We start from the raw sequence: 13,688 nt of genomic DNA, 5'->3' as shown, positions 1-13,688 counted from the left end.
CGTACCTAGTTAAGATACAGTCATTGGATTTTTGAGGTTCCGTATCTGCAGAAAAAGGAAGCCCCCACCTCTAACTTTTCAGAGTCACTTGCTTTAATGGTAAAGGAAAACATCGCAAGGAAATCTGAATGCCTGAGAGCTCATTGTAATGTTTTCAAAGGTGTGTCAAGCCTGCCAATCCGCATTTAGCCAGCGTGGTGAACTGTAGCCTAAGTCCTTCTTAATTTGAATGCTTAAGTAGTCTGTCTTATTTTATTTGCCGTAAAGTGCACTACACTTAAATCACATAGCCGGATCCAAGTAGTGGAATAGATCATAGTCCGGAGACTTATCTACTATTTGCCTTTCCTTTTGTGACTCTCCGTATAAATGAGTCGTCAAATAGGTCCTTAAAATCAAAGTCAAAGTCAAAGTCCAATGATTTATTCAAAATAGGTAATAAATTACTCTTATTGGTGGTCTGGTATCGATTACGGATATCGATTCTTTTGCATTCCTCTCTAATAAAAAAGGCAGTGATAGCCTAGTGGTTAAAGACTTCGACCTTGTATTCGGGGGTCCAGGTTTTAATTGCTTGAAACGCACCTAGCTCCGAAAAGATGAAGGTTGATAATGAACTTGCCTAGGATCGAACCTGCTGTCCCCCGAATAGGCGACAGCAGTCTTAACAACTAGGCTATCGATGCTTTTCTACATAACCGGATCCAATTAGTCGGATGGGCCAGTACTCTGGAACTATTTGCCTTTCCCTTTGTGACTCGGTATAAATTAATCGAGATGATGGATTCGCCGAGTGCAATCGATTCGGGATATCGATGCTTTTGATCGCTTTCGCATTCATTCGTGGGATGAAAGCACTGCATTTGCTTTTACCTACAATTGAATTTAATAATTTAAATGTTCGTACTTAATTGAATATGAAAACAACCAATGACTCGGTTCTTGACTGTAGTGTTTTTGAAACAATAGCTGTTACTCTTGTACTAGGTATGTATTAATTAGTAATTCCTACTTCCATGCCGTAACTCTAATAAGCAAATAATAGGTACAGTGCGACAAGGCTCTCTTGGCACTTGAATGACATTGACAGGGGGGCGCTGGTGGAGAACAAAGGCTTAGAATATTTAAACAAGTACAATGGGGACACTTGACGGCAACGTTAGTTTCGATTTTCGCCACGCGCCAAGATAGCCTTCTCGCACTGTATAGCCCACACAAAATGTCTTCTCACAGTACAGTACCCGTAGTACAAGATTTTACGTCTCATCAAACCAAATTCGAGAGTCGAAATACTTCCGCGTTACAGTAAAATGGACCTAAACAGCCTTGAATTGAAGTCAAATATTCAATCCCACTGATTTTAATTTCGCAATGTTTCCGCTTGGAGCGCTGGCTGTAGAAGTGTAGACAAACTTGAGCTTTAAAACAAGGCGTTTAAGATCCAGTTTACTGTAACGCGGAAGTATTTCGACTCTCGAATTTGGTTTGGTTTGGTGAGACGTAAAATCTTGTACTACGGGTACTGTTCACCTTCAAAATAAGGACTTAAATCGTACCTACTTTTGAAAAGACAATTGACACTATTAAAATGGCGCGTGAGAAGTCATTTTGTGCGCATGATATATTTATTCGACAATGATATTATAAAACCCCAGATACATAAAATATATAGTTCATAGAGAAAGACATGCAAAATGTCTGGTGCTAAACCCATTGATTTGAGCTGTACGTTGAAATGTACCCGAGCCTTTCTTAAAATCAATTAAAAATATATGACTGAATGTTCAAAGGTTTTCTTATATCAATGTTGACGTATTCTAGAAATGATATTATATTTTGTGAAGAAAACGAACGACTTCTCAGAATTTCATTCCGCCTCGCGAAATCAATAAAAAGTCCATTTGAGCAAACGTCTTCAAAGTTTTCAGAGGAGTCGTCATTTTTAAGGTGACGCAGTACGCTCGACCGAACCTATTTGCTTTTCACTTGACATTGTATGAGAAAGGTGAGAGGCATGATGATTTTCACCGAAATCAAGGGTTTAGGACAAATATTTTTGAGAAAAAACTACTGAGTTTATGTGATAAACGTGTGTTTTTGTTAATGTGTTTTTTCTCGTAATCAGCGATTACGAGAAAACGATATCGATGAAAACTTGAAGGTACTCGAAATCATTGATGTTGGAAGCCCCTGGGGCTTATATTCTAGGCTCGAAATAGCCGATTAGTATGGAAGAGATATCTCTTCTGCTTCAGAAGCAGAAGTGGTATAGCTTCTGCACGTCTAACATGCGCCCACGAGAAAATTTTGTCTACGCATTTACTCGTGTTATCTCTATGAATAACACGAGAAAATGCGTAGATACAATTTTTTCGTGGGCGCATGTTAGGGCCTCTGGTGTTAGAGGGCAAGATTCTCTTTGGGTCTCTCGAAAGAGACCACCAACAAAACCTTTACAATATAGGTAATTACGAAGTCTAACAAACAATGTTTTCTTTTGTTTCAGATACAGTTTTCTTCGTAGGACGTCAATTTGGTAAGTTTTCACACGAATTTTTATGTATTTTACACGACTGCTAGGAAAAAGGAGTGTAATGTTTTTAGTGTGCGTGAGTTTCTGTATTGCACCATAACTTCTGAATGCTTGAACAGATTTGGAAGTATTGGGCATTAGCTTAAAATTAGAATCCTTACGTTATCCCGTGACTATAAAGAAAAAGATTCAACATGGCAGTTGTAGGGCGCTATTTTCAAATGTGATTTTTTTTAACTTTCTTTTTGCAAGGCAGTCGAGTTTTATAATTTTTTTTCTACTCTACTCAATATTACTACTCAACATTTTCGTGTTTAATACAGACTCGCATAATGGATCAACTTCACAAAATAATATAATCTAATGTAATCCTTGGAACAACAGAGATTACCGGCAGCTCAACCGATTTCCCCCGGTATAATATCCGCAATTCAATGATACAAATCTCGCGGGCTGTTTTCCGAAATTACGGTCAACGACCTTTGATCGCAGTTGCCGAAACAGACGGAAACTCTTGTGTTAATAAACATTTCCTGTGCCTACAATATACACACATGCTACTTAGGTATTAGAGTTCAAAGTGCTGTACAGAATTCGAGCTAACTTCGCAAAACATAATTGAAGTTTCCGCGTCACTGGCAGTGTTGTAGGGTTTCCATATTACGCAAAAAATAGACAATTCCTGACAAAAAGCTTATCTATAACTGACTGACCTAATCGTTTCGCTAGAGTAGAATTTGTGCAAACCCTTTTTTGCTTCAGGGTCTATGTTAAATATATACAAATTACAAACACAAGTTTTCGACCTAGCGATTTAAGCTGTTACTAAACATTTTCTTTTCCTACAAATTGTGATTTAGTTTTTTTTTTTCCATGAAAATTATCTAATTACTATACAAATCATGTCCGCGTGGAATGGTGCCAAGAATACTGGCTGCATTTCCGCGCTGGACAGCCAGGCTGATCCGATGAATTTAGTTTGTTATTTAAAATCCTGACACTTCGAAAGTACAGACATGTCAGAACCAATTTTGACGTCTGGTCGCCCTAGTCGGGGATGGAATTGCTCGTGTGGAATCGAATGTGGGACTTCATTAAAGTTATCTCGGAATGAGTGGATTTGGTTCGTAAAACTGAGCAATAAGAGTTTGTGAGGACTCCAATTGAAAATTGTTATTGCATACCTACTTCTGACTGTTATTGGTACTTGGAACCAATGTAACTGGTACTGATTCTGAGCACAACCTAATTTTAGAGAATTCGCATCCTCTTCTTACTAATATAATATGAAAAGGACAGACGCAGTTTGACAGTTTTAAATTTAATTTTTTAGATGGTAAAACCCGTGATTTTAGCACACAGTCGCGAGCCTACTGTTTAAATTTGTAGTGTGCACTAAAATTTAGAGTCTTTAAATGTAAAGTTCATGTTCTGTCCCTTTTTAGCATTGTTAAAAAGAAAAGGATGCAGATACTCTAAATTTAGTTTAGAGAAAGACAACGGAATCGGTGCCGTGACTTAAAATTTTATAGAGAGAGCCAGCGCGTGCCAGACCTTCCTTATTTTATAAAAGCTGAAAGTTTCTCTGCGTATTGTCCCTAACACTGGGAGGAACGTTTGTTTGGGTGTGTGTTTCGATCATGGTGGCTTAGGGGCAGATAATAAAGGTGTAAAAAAGTCTTACGTCAAAGAATAAAGTCTAATCAGTACCCTTATTATAAATACGAAAGTGTGTTTGTTTGTTGGTTTATTGGTTTGTTTGTTGGTCCTTTAATCACGTCGCAACGGTGCAACGGATTGGCGTGAATTTTGCATGGGTATAGATAAAGACCTGGAGAGTGACATAGGCTACTTTTTATCCCGGAAAATCAAAGAGTTCCCACGGATTTCTTAAAAACCTAATTCCACGTTGATGAAGTCGCGGGCATCAGCTAGTTTTTCTATATTTTCTTCGGAGTAGTATTAGGAATTACGTCATGCATTGCCAGGCACTTGTACTTATATAATAGCACTATTTCACGCTGGCGCAAACATGCATAGTGACGTCACATTATTATCATTTCTCAAGCTCAGAGGCCCAGCTGCATCGCGTTGCGCAATCCTGACAGCAGGCGAAGTTACGTAAAGGCTTATTCAGACAATACACGGAGGAATAGGAGGAACTCTCGCGTTGTGATTGTTATTTCTGTGCTTGACGATGATTGACTTTTGACGAGTTATCTAGTGCAGCCGTTTCCTAATATTGGAATTCCAACCTTAGCACAAGCCTTTCTATCTCTAGTGTTACATTTTCACGGGCTTTCGTGTCATGATTCGCATACGAGTGAAGAGCAGGCATATTATTCTCGAGATGTGAAACTTTTCATGTAAGTGTCGCAAGAATAGGAGTCGGAAGATAAAAAAATATGACAATCGTAAAGATAAAAGGCCGGCAATGTGAGCAGGCGCGAGTTGCGAATGACGAACTTGCAGAGAAGCTCAACGCGTGAACCGGCGCGGAACTGCGCTGAGGTATAAAGGAAATGTCGCTTGTCACTAGAGAGCACACGTCCCAGTTTCCTACTGCTCAGTATTATAAGGATGCATTATTATGCAAAGCGAAAACTAAAGAGGTCTTTTTCGTCTATATATTTCGCTTAACAAGTGTTAAGCGAAATATTTTTGATTATAATGACTTATATTATATGGCTTACTAGCTTATGCTTGCGACTTCGTCCACGTGGACTACACAAATTTCAAACTCCTGTTTCACCCCCTTAGGGGTTGAATTTTTAAAAATCCTTTCTTAGCGGATGCCTGCGTCATAATAGCTATCTGCATGCCAAATTTCAGCCCAATCCGTCCAGTAGTTTAAGCTGTACGTTGATAGATCAGTCAGTCAGTCACCTTTTCCTTTTATATATTTAGATGTACAAGTAATGGGAAGTATTTGTGAGTACATCACAAAAAAATTAATATGGAACCCGTCGTGGACGAGTCCACTCACACTTGACCAATTTCCCTTTGAAGGTGCGGAACCCTAAAAAAATATACTCATTCATTCGCTTATCGAAAATAGACTCATATTTTCAGAACTCGGCCAAAACCTTTTAGAAATCAGGCTGTCAGTGCTTGAGATTCGGTTTCCGGAACGAAGGTTAAAAGCGGCTTGCACAATTAAGCGGCTTGTGAAGACGTAGCCTTCTGTAATCTCCAGCAATTTTCACTTCATGACGACGAGGCTGAAACAAGCACAACATGCTACGGCAATTGCGGCGAATACGATTTGTAGTACAGTGATAAGAAATGAGGAGATCACACACCCTTCACAAACCGAAAGACGTTGGGGTCCCTGGGGTCTCAAACGAAACCGAAAGCGCTCGAATGGCGACTTCTCATCGGAAAGCAAACCCCCCCTCCAAGTGTTCAGATTGGTTCACAAAAAACGTATAACAAATGATCATTTCACCAAAAAACCGGCCAAGTGCGAGTCAGGCTCGCGCAACGAGGTTTCCGTACTACAGTCGTATTTTTTCGACATTTTGCACGATAGGTAATTCAAAAACTATGCTATATAAAAATAAATAAAAATCTGTTTTAGAATGTACAGGTGAAGACCTTTCGTATAATACTTGATATAGTTATCTTACTTAGAAAGTTGAAAATACTAATTTTTTTTTTAAATTTAAAACACAATTTAATTTTTTTGTGTGATGTAACCACAAATTCACGGTTTTCAGATTTTTCCCCGAATGTCAGCTGTAAGATCTACCTACCTGCCAAATTTCATGATTCTAGGTCAACGGGAAGTACCCTGTAGGTTTCTTGACAGACCGACAGACAGACAGACAACAATGTGATTCTACAAGGTTTCCGTTTTTCCTTTTGAGATACGGAACCCTAAAAACGTTTCAAAAACTAATCAAATCACAAACGTCGTATTCCACCAGTGATGTGGTTATATAACTCTATGTATTCCACAAACATATCATTTTCCTAAAAAACATTGTCAAATATTATATTAACAAACTTTTTACTTACATAGATACTCTAGATTACTTGTTATGCGTGTGTTATATTACGATAAAATTGGATACATAATTAATATGCTAAAATTCATCTAATCATAAACTTGGGAGTCTGAAGTAAATGTTTGTTGTGATGTTTAAAACAGAATCGTTATTCCGTTTCCGGATACAATGTCAATGTTCCTAGTTTCTTACTGTCATTATACAATACAATAGTGTTAAACTATTATTGTTTATTCTTGTTTAATTTGGTATCTAGGAATATGAAAATATGAAAAATAATATTATATAAATTATCAATACATGTCACTAATTATTCATTGTAAATTAAATATTTTCAATATACTAAGAGTGACATTATACTAAGCTAATGTCAACATACAGTTGGCAATAGCTATTATGTGAAATAATAATGTTGTGTAAACTGACAATTTAAGTCGCTTATTATTATTGTAAATTATTAATACGTAGACCATCAATGTCACTGATTTTATTATTGTAAATTGGGTGTGTCAACATACCTTTTGTCAACAAACCTAAAATAAATAATGATTAATATTAAGATCATGTGATAGTCGATATCCGCCTTGTTTGCGATGGCAGTGTTATAAAAGTACCCTACCTCGACAGAGAGGGGACAGTCTTGTATCGACAGTCAATCTGTAAGGTTCCTCAGCCCAGAGCAAACACGGCGGACCTTACTAAAGTTAAGTATTCTTATATTTTATTATTATAATGTATCATTTGCCTTTTATAGCTTACTTGTTATAACTGTGTACCATCTGGTACACAGTACCACGTTTACGTACGTTTTAGGTGCTGTGTATGGAATCTGGTAATTGTAATGTTTTTAAAAGATGTGTGTTATGGAGTTTCTTTGCCCTTTCTTCTCCATGACTAAACACCTTAGCGAAATGGGTGGTAGATTCATTTTAATATAAATAGATCAATGCTGAACAAATATAATTCAGTTATTATTCGACTTGGTTGGTTTTACTTCTGTATTTATAACCTACCCTCGTTTGCTATTTATTTTATACATTGAGATAAAAGTAAACACTAGGTTGTTAGCTTCTAATTATTATAGAAGCCTGTTTAGATGATTAGGATTCTTACTTTGAAATAATACAGCAGATGCTTTGCTTGATTTTTAACTACTTAGTATTTGGCCTTACCTGACAAAATTTACAACTACCTTCATGTTCAAATAAATGATAGATGATAACTTTCATAAGTAATCATTAAATTTTATTAATCACCACTATTAAAGCCCACTGTCTTAACTTCTTTTTCTAAATCTCACACGTGCACTATACAGGAACTTTATGATTTAAATATCCGTTACCTTGCGACTTGAAAGTAGCGAAAGTCTTTTTCAGACACGAGTAACAAATGGCCGCCAAACAGTGCAGCTGTTTTGAGGCCGCCATGTTTTGTCGAGTTACTTTATTTGATTTTCCCAAGGCCCACTCTAATCTCATTGAGCTAGTGATTAGAAAACTCTTTAGTCCTTATCCATTTTATAGTACGAGAGTAGAAAGCTCTTTACCCAACACTAAAGCAATATAGGCCTTTATCAAATAATAATAATACTATTACTACTGACGGCAAAAACGCTTTAACCTTTTTGGGAAATACCGCATGCGGACTGTGTAGATACTATGGTTGGTTACTTTTGTATAAATTTTATATTAGCTTCGGGAAAATTGGTCGCGTTGGTCGACAGCGTGAAGTGTTAGTGCGAGCGAGCGAATTGCGTTGAAATAAAAATACGAAGGGTTTTGAGCTGAAATAGCTATTACGCTAAGTGATTTTTAGCTTTAGTATGTATTTTGCGCGCTGCGCTGTCGCATAGAAACTGATAAGCTCTCTTAACACGAAAGTCTTCCAAATATATAAAAGGAAAAGGTGAATTGACTGATCTATCAACGCGCAGCTCAAAGTAATGGACGGATCGGGCTGAATTTTAGCATGCAGATAACTATTATGACTTAGGCATCTGCTAAGAAAGGATTTTTGGAAATTCAACCCCTAAGGGGTGTAATAGGGGTTTGAAATTTGTGCAGTCCACGCGGACGAAGTAGCGAGCATAAGCTAGTTATTAATATAAATAAAATTGCTACACTTGCAGTTGTTGTGATTTAAAAAAAAATGTCTCCTCTCAGAATAAGAAGGGTTTTGACCCATAGTCTACCATGCTGGTCAAGTGCGGATTGGCAGACTTGACACACCTTTGAGAAAATAGAGAACTCTCAGGCATGCAGTGGTTTTTTTGGTTTTTTAACCGTGTAATATTTAATTGCATAAAACGCACATATCATGAGGTCCGGGATCGAACACCAGTGGCCCTACCGCAGTTGTTTGACAGCTACAATGTCACGATCGCAATCATCTCTGATAGGTTAATGCTCGCTCACTATTGCCACAATGCATTGTTGCAACAAGAATCGCACAAATTCAGCCAATCAGAACAATTGAGATTGAAATAATGATTGATGCAGGTTTTAGACAATCGCCCTACTAAACTCCCAAATAGGAGGCGGACGTCAAGCTATCATGATTTATGTATAAATTCCCTCTGTCACTGTGACCACTCGCTCCACGGTTAATATCAGAGTGGTGTCGTGTCACACATTGCATTTACCGCGCTGGTGGCCTATATAGCGACTGTGACATCAATCGAGAACAGAACAGTATTTACAACGCAACCACTGGCCAAATTGAAATTGCCGCAGTGAATAATGAAATCCAATAGCCTAAACAGGAATTCGAATTTGGTGACATGTTGCATAATATAACGCTTACTGTTGCGAGCGTACTCGGAACTAAATGTTAAATGTTAGTGATTACCAAGACTATTATACGCCTACACTTTGACGTATGCACGGTACGGTACACAGGCAATAAAAACTCGAGCACTCTCAAGCTAACTTACCCTGTACCGTCTAGAGCTCTCGTGTGATCCTTGTGGTCCTTTGAAGACGTTCACAAATCAGCTCTTATCTTAGCGATTACGTCACCGCCATCCAGTGATTCAGGTTAATGTGGGCTAGACAAAGGATGGTTCTTAGGGTTCCTTACCCGAATGATGCCAAGGACCCTATTACTTAGCCTTCACTGTGTGACCGTCTGTCAGCGGGCTTTATATCGTTAACCGTAATAGGTAGAGAGTTGAAATTTTCACAGAATGTGTATTTCTATTGCCGCTATAACAATTGTTCCCTTCGGGAACGGAACCCTAACAGTGCAACCTTTTAAAAAAATTAGCCTTTCAGCATCGATATAAATGACGATGCATTTCGGCGATTCATTTTCATTTATATAGATACAAGATAGATCACTATCTCGTTAGTAGGTACCTCTACCTGTGCCCAAGATGTTAAGGGCCTTGCAACGACTGTCAAGGGTTTGATAAGAGGGCTGGGGCTCAGTATATCGAATTGAGAGTTCTCCAATGCGCATTCGTTTGTTGATATCCATTTAAATGCAATTTTCACCTTTATTACCAAACTACTAAGAGTGAATTCTCAGTGCACATGCGTGTTAGGAGTCGTTATTAATATACTGTTATGAGGACATAAGTTGAGTATTCGAAGTGCCCCTCGTAGAGTAAGAATACGGGAATTATCAGGGGAGAACGTATATTTGATAGAAATAAAAGTATTTCTAGAGCTATACTTGCACCGTATGTCTGACGAAATGAAAGTATTTTTATAAAAAGTTCAATCGTACATAATCTTTGTTTTCAGGTTCCGTAGGCACTCAAGTTATTGCTAAGCCTCCTGTAAAATGAATTATAAAATTCAGTAGATAATTTTATAAACGAAAACTAACATTTTTCGATTGCTCATTGCTAATACTGTCTTGTTTATAGATTTTTAGACTTTTTCTCGCTTGATCTAAAATACCGTATTGCCCCACTTGGCTCGATACGCGGCGGTTCTGCACTCGCTGCACTTTGCACTCGTGACCTTGTTACAAGGTCGATGCACTGCACGGCTCGCGCTTGGCGTTTTTCTTACACCACTGAAATTCAAAGTCAAGATAGGGACTTCTTTAGGGGGCTATTCAGATGACATGTGTCATATTCACCTTTATTCAATGCACTAAAGTTGTATATTGAAATTTGTTTACTAACTAGCTTATGCTCGCGACTTCGTCCACGTGGACTACAAAAATTTGAAAGCCCTATTTCACCCCCTTAGGTGGTTGAATTTTCAAAACCCCTTTCTTAGTGGATGCCTACGTCATAATAGCTATCTGCATGCCAAATTTCAGCCCAAACCGTCCAGTAGTTTGAGCTGTGCGTTGATAGATCAGTCAGTCAGTCAGTCACCTTTTCTTTTTATGTATATAGATATCTCTCAACGGCTATACTCCTAACTACCTAAACTTGTTTAAAAACTCATTGTTTAGTAATGACAATCATTATCATCATCATGATAAACCCATCGCCGGCTCACTACAGAGCACGGGTCTCCTTTCAAAGTAAGGAGAACTCTCAGGCATGCTGGTTTCCTCACGATGTTTTCCTTCACCGTTAAAGCTAGTGATATTTAATTATTTAAAACGCACATAGCCCCGAGAAGTTAGAGGTGCGTGCCCGGGATCGAACCCCGACCTTCGATTAGAAGGCGGACGTCCTAACCACTAGGCTATCACAGCTATTGCACTCGTAATGACAATAAAAAGTGTTAAATCTTTTCCCATAATAGACACAGAAATCAACTGTAATGAACCGTCAAGCGTTGTAGCGCTTGCTGAAAAGCGTTTAAATGTTCAAGCGAGCGTTGGCCCGAGCGAAACAATGGCGGTTTCGATGAGTCTCCAGCGTTGTTATCGCTTAAAAGGTGTGATTGCAGTGCCTTTCATTCTCTTCACCAGGCCCTTCAGTCAGTCAGCTTTTTCGGTGAGAATTTGTGGAAATTGGAATATTCGCTGAAATAATGGTGATTCATCATCATCATCATCAACCGATAGACTTCCACAGCTGGACATAGGTCTCTTGTAGCGACTTCCACACGCCACGGTCTTGCGCCGCCTGAATCCATTGGCTCCCTGCGACTCGTCTGATGTCGTCCGTCCACCTAGTGGGGGGGGTCTTCCAACACTGCGTCACAACAATGGTGATTGACTAACGACAATTTATGCAGTATCTACTAGATAATGCTCGCGACTTCGTCCGCGTGAATTTACGTTTTTAAAATCCCTGTGTACCTAGTTTAAAATCAAGAAAGTGACATTTATCCCGGAAAATTAAAGAGTTTCAACGTGATTTTTTAAAACCTAAACCCACGCGGAAGATGAAGTCGCGGGCTTTAGCGTGATATAAATAGGACATAATATACTCGTTTGAAAACTCCCTCCGGTCATCGACCCCACAAAGGAAAGTAGTTTTCCTGAAACTCCATTAGAGCGTCGCATTGCAGCACGATTGCACTCGCATAGCGGCCTTTGCGTGCCGGCACGCATCTATACAGCACTGTTGCTGCAAATTATGCCGGATAGGCTATCACGGCTCTAGGTTTTATCCAGCCCATACCTACAGCCTTGTTAAACTTCGGGTCGGGGCTGAACCACGGACCTCCCAAATAGAAATTCAGGAGGTTCGTAGTTAAATCGCGTACATGCACTTCTAACTAACTTCTAAGACATGTGCACTTAAAGAAATTATTACTTGTTTTAACGCTAAAGGAAAGTATCGTGAAAGCTGCATTTCTGAGAGTTCCCCATGATGCCACACTTGCCCAGCGTGGTGCACCATGGCCTAAACTCTTCATTTCACTACCAGGAATTAAACATGGGACCTCCCACTTATAAAACTGCTGCGCTAAGTTGGTCTCTTACAAAGATTTCCATAGAACACGGTGTGGCGTCGCTCGTGTCTAGCAGGTCTCCTAATGCTAGGGTTTTCATACTACCAAATATTGAAACCTTAATAGAGCAACATTTAAGGTGGTATGATGGAACTAGATTGAAATCTGATCGGTCGTAGATTACACTTATTAATATATTAAATTCGACCCTGTTTGCGAAAATTAAAATAAATGCACAAAATTCGCGATTACTTTAACACCTCTTTCTTTAAGTCGGTTAAAATTACATAAGCACTTAAAATACCCATCTGCAAACTGTGACCTTTTCTGCCTTTGCAAGTATTTTGGGCTACGAAATACATATACATACATATATAGTTTTAAACATTCCGTAACTTTCGACCTCTACGTGAATTTCGTAGCACCGTAGCACATGTCTACGGAATGTGTGGTTGAACAAAATGTTATGCAATCTTAATAATCGTGTACCTACTGAGTTTCCAAGTCACTGAGGTGTGAAATGTTTAAAGGCTCGACAGCGAAGTAATTTACAGAGACAATTTATGCCAGGGCCACACCTGTGGTGAGCACGCGACGTCTACGATCATGGTCGAGTAGTAAACTTCTTCGTTATCATAAAGAATCGGCGCGAAGTTAATTTCTTACCGATCAATATTGAACACTGATCGCGCCCGGGCTCGTGTTTTAACGGCAGTCTAAACACGGTTCACGGAACTTCTAACAAAACGTCGAGGCTTCGACGTCATTGGCATGTCACTGACAGATGTCAAATGTACTGAACATTTGACGCAGGTACCTAGCCTGTATCTCATTTGTATCTAAATAAATAAAAGGTAGTCCTAAAGGTATGATTCCGAACCACGCTGCACGCAGCAGTGCTGCCGCAACAGTGCTGTCGCGGCACTACTGGTCCCCGTACAATCTCTATAAGCTTATATGAGCTTAATCATACCTTAATGTAGCCCTATTTTTCTTTGATTTTACGTCACCATTTTTACTATTATCTATTAGCTTATGCTCGCGACTTCGTCCGCGTGATCTACCCAAATTTCAAACCACTATTTAACCCCCTTAGGGATTGAATTTTCAAAAATCCTTTCTTAGCGGATGTCTATGATATAATAGCTGTCTGCCTGCATGCGTTTCAGCTCGATCCGTCCAGCTGTCCAGAGCTGTGCGTTGATAGATCAGTCAGCCAGTCACCTTTTCCTTTTATATATTTAGATTATAAAAACTAAAATAAAAAGTTTTTCATGGATAAAATTGAGGGCTAGTTTCTCTTAATTCTCATTCAATTTAATATTATGTGGG

General features: G+C 38.8%; 1 protein-coding gene across 5 annotated transcripts in view; it reads left to right on the top strand.

The window, feature by feature from the left end:
• Positions 1-13,688, top strand: part of bsk (mitogen-activated protein kinase dJNK) — a 92,730-nt gene that overhangs the window by 33,753 nt on the left and 45,289 nt on the right. For all 5 annotated transcript variants that reach the window (XM_069504959.1, XM_069504963.1, XM_069504960.1 and 2 more), the window contains one exon: positions 2,507-2,536. The gene's annotated coding sequence lies outside the window, so the exon portion shown is untranslated. The remainder of the gene's footprint in view (positions 1-2,506; positions 2,537-13,688) is intronic.

This window comes from Maniola hyperantus, chromosome 19 (assembly GCF_902806685.2).
Source record: "Maniola hyperantus chromosome 19, iAphHyp1.2, whole genome shotgun sequence".
NCBI lineage: Eukaryota > Metazoa > Arthropoda > Insecta > Lepidoptera > Nymphalidae > Maniola > Maniola hyperantus.
Note: the sequence above shows the minus strand (reverse complement) of the source record. Positions and strands in the feature narration are given on the sequence as shown.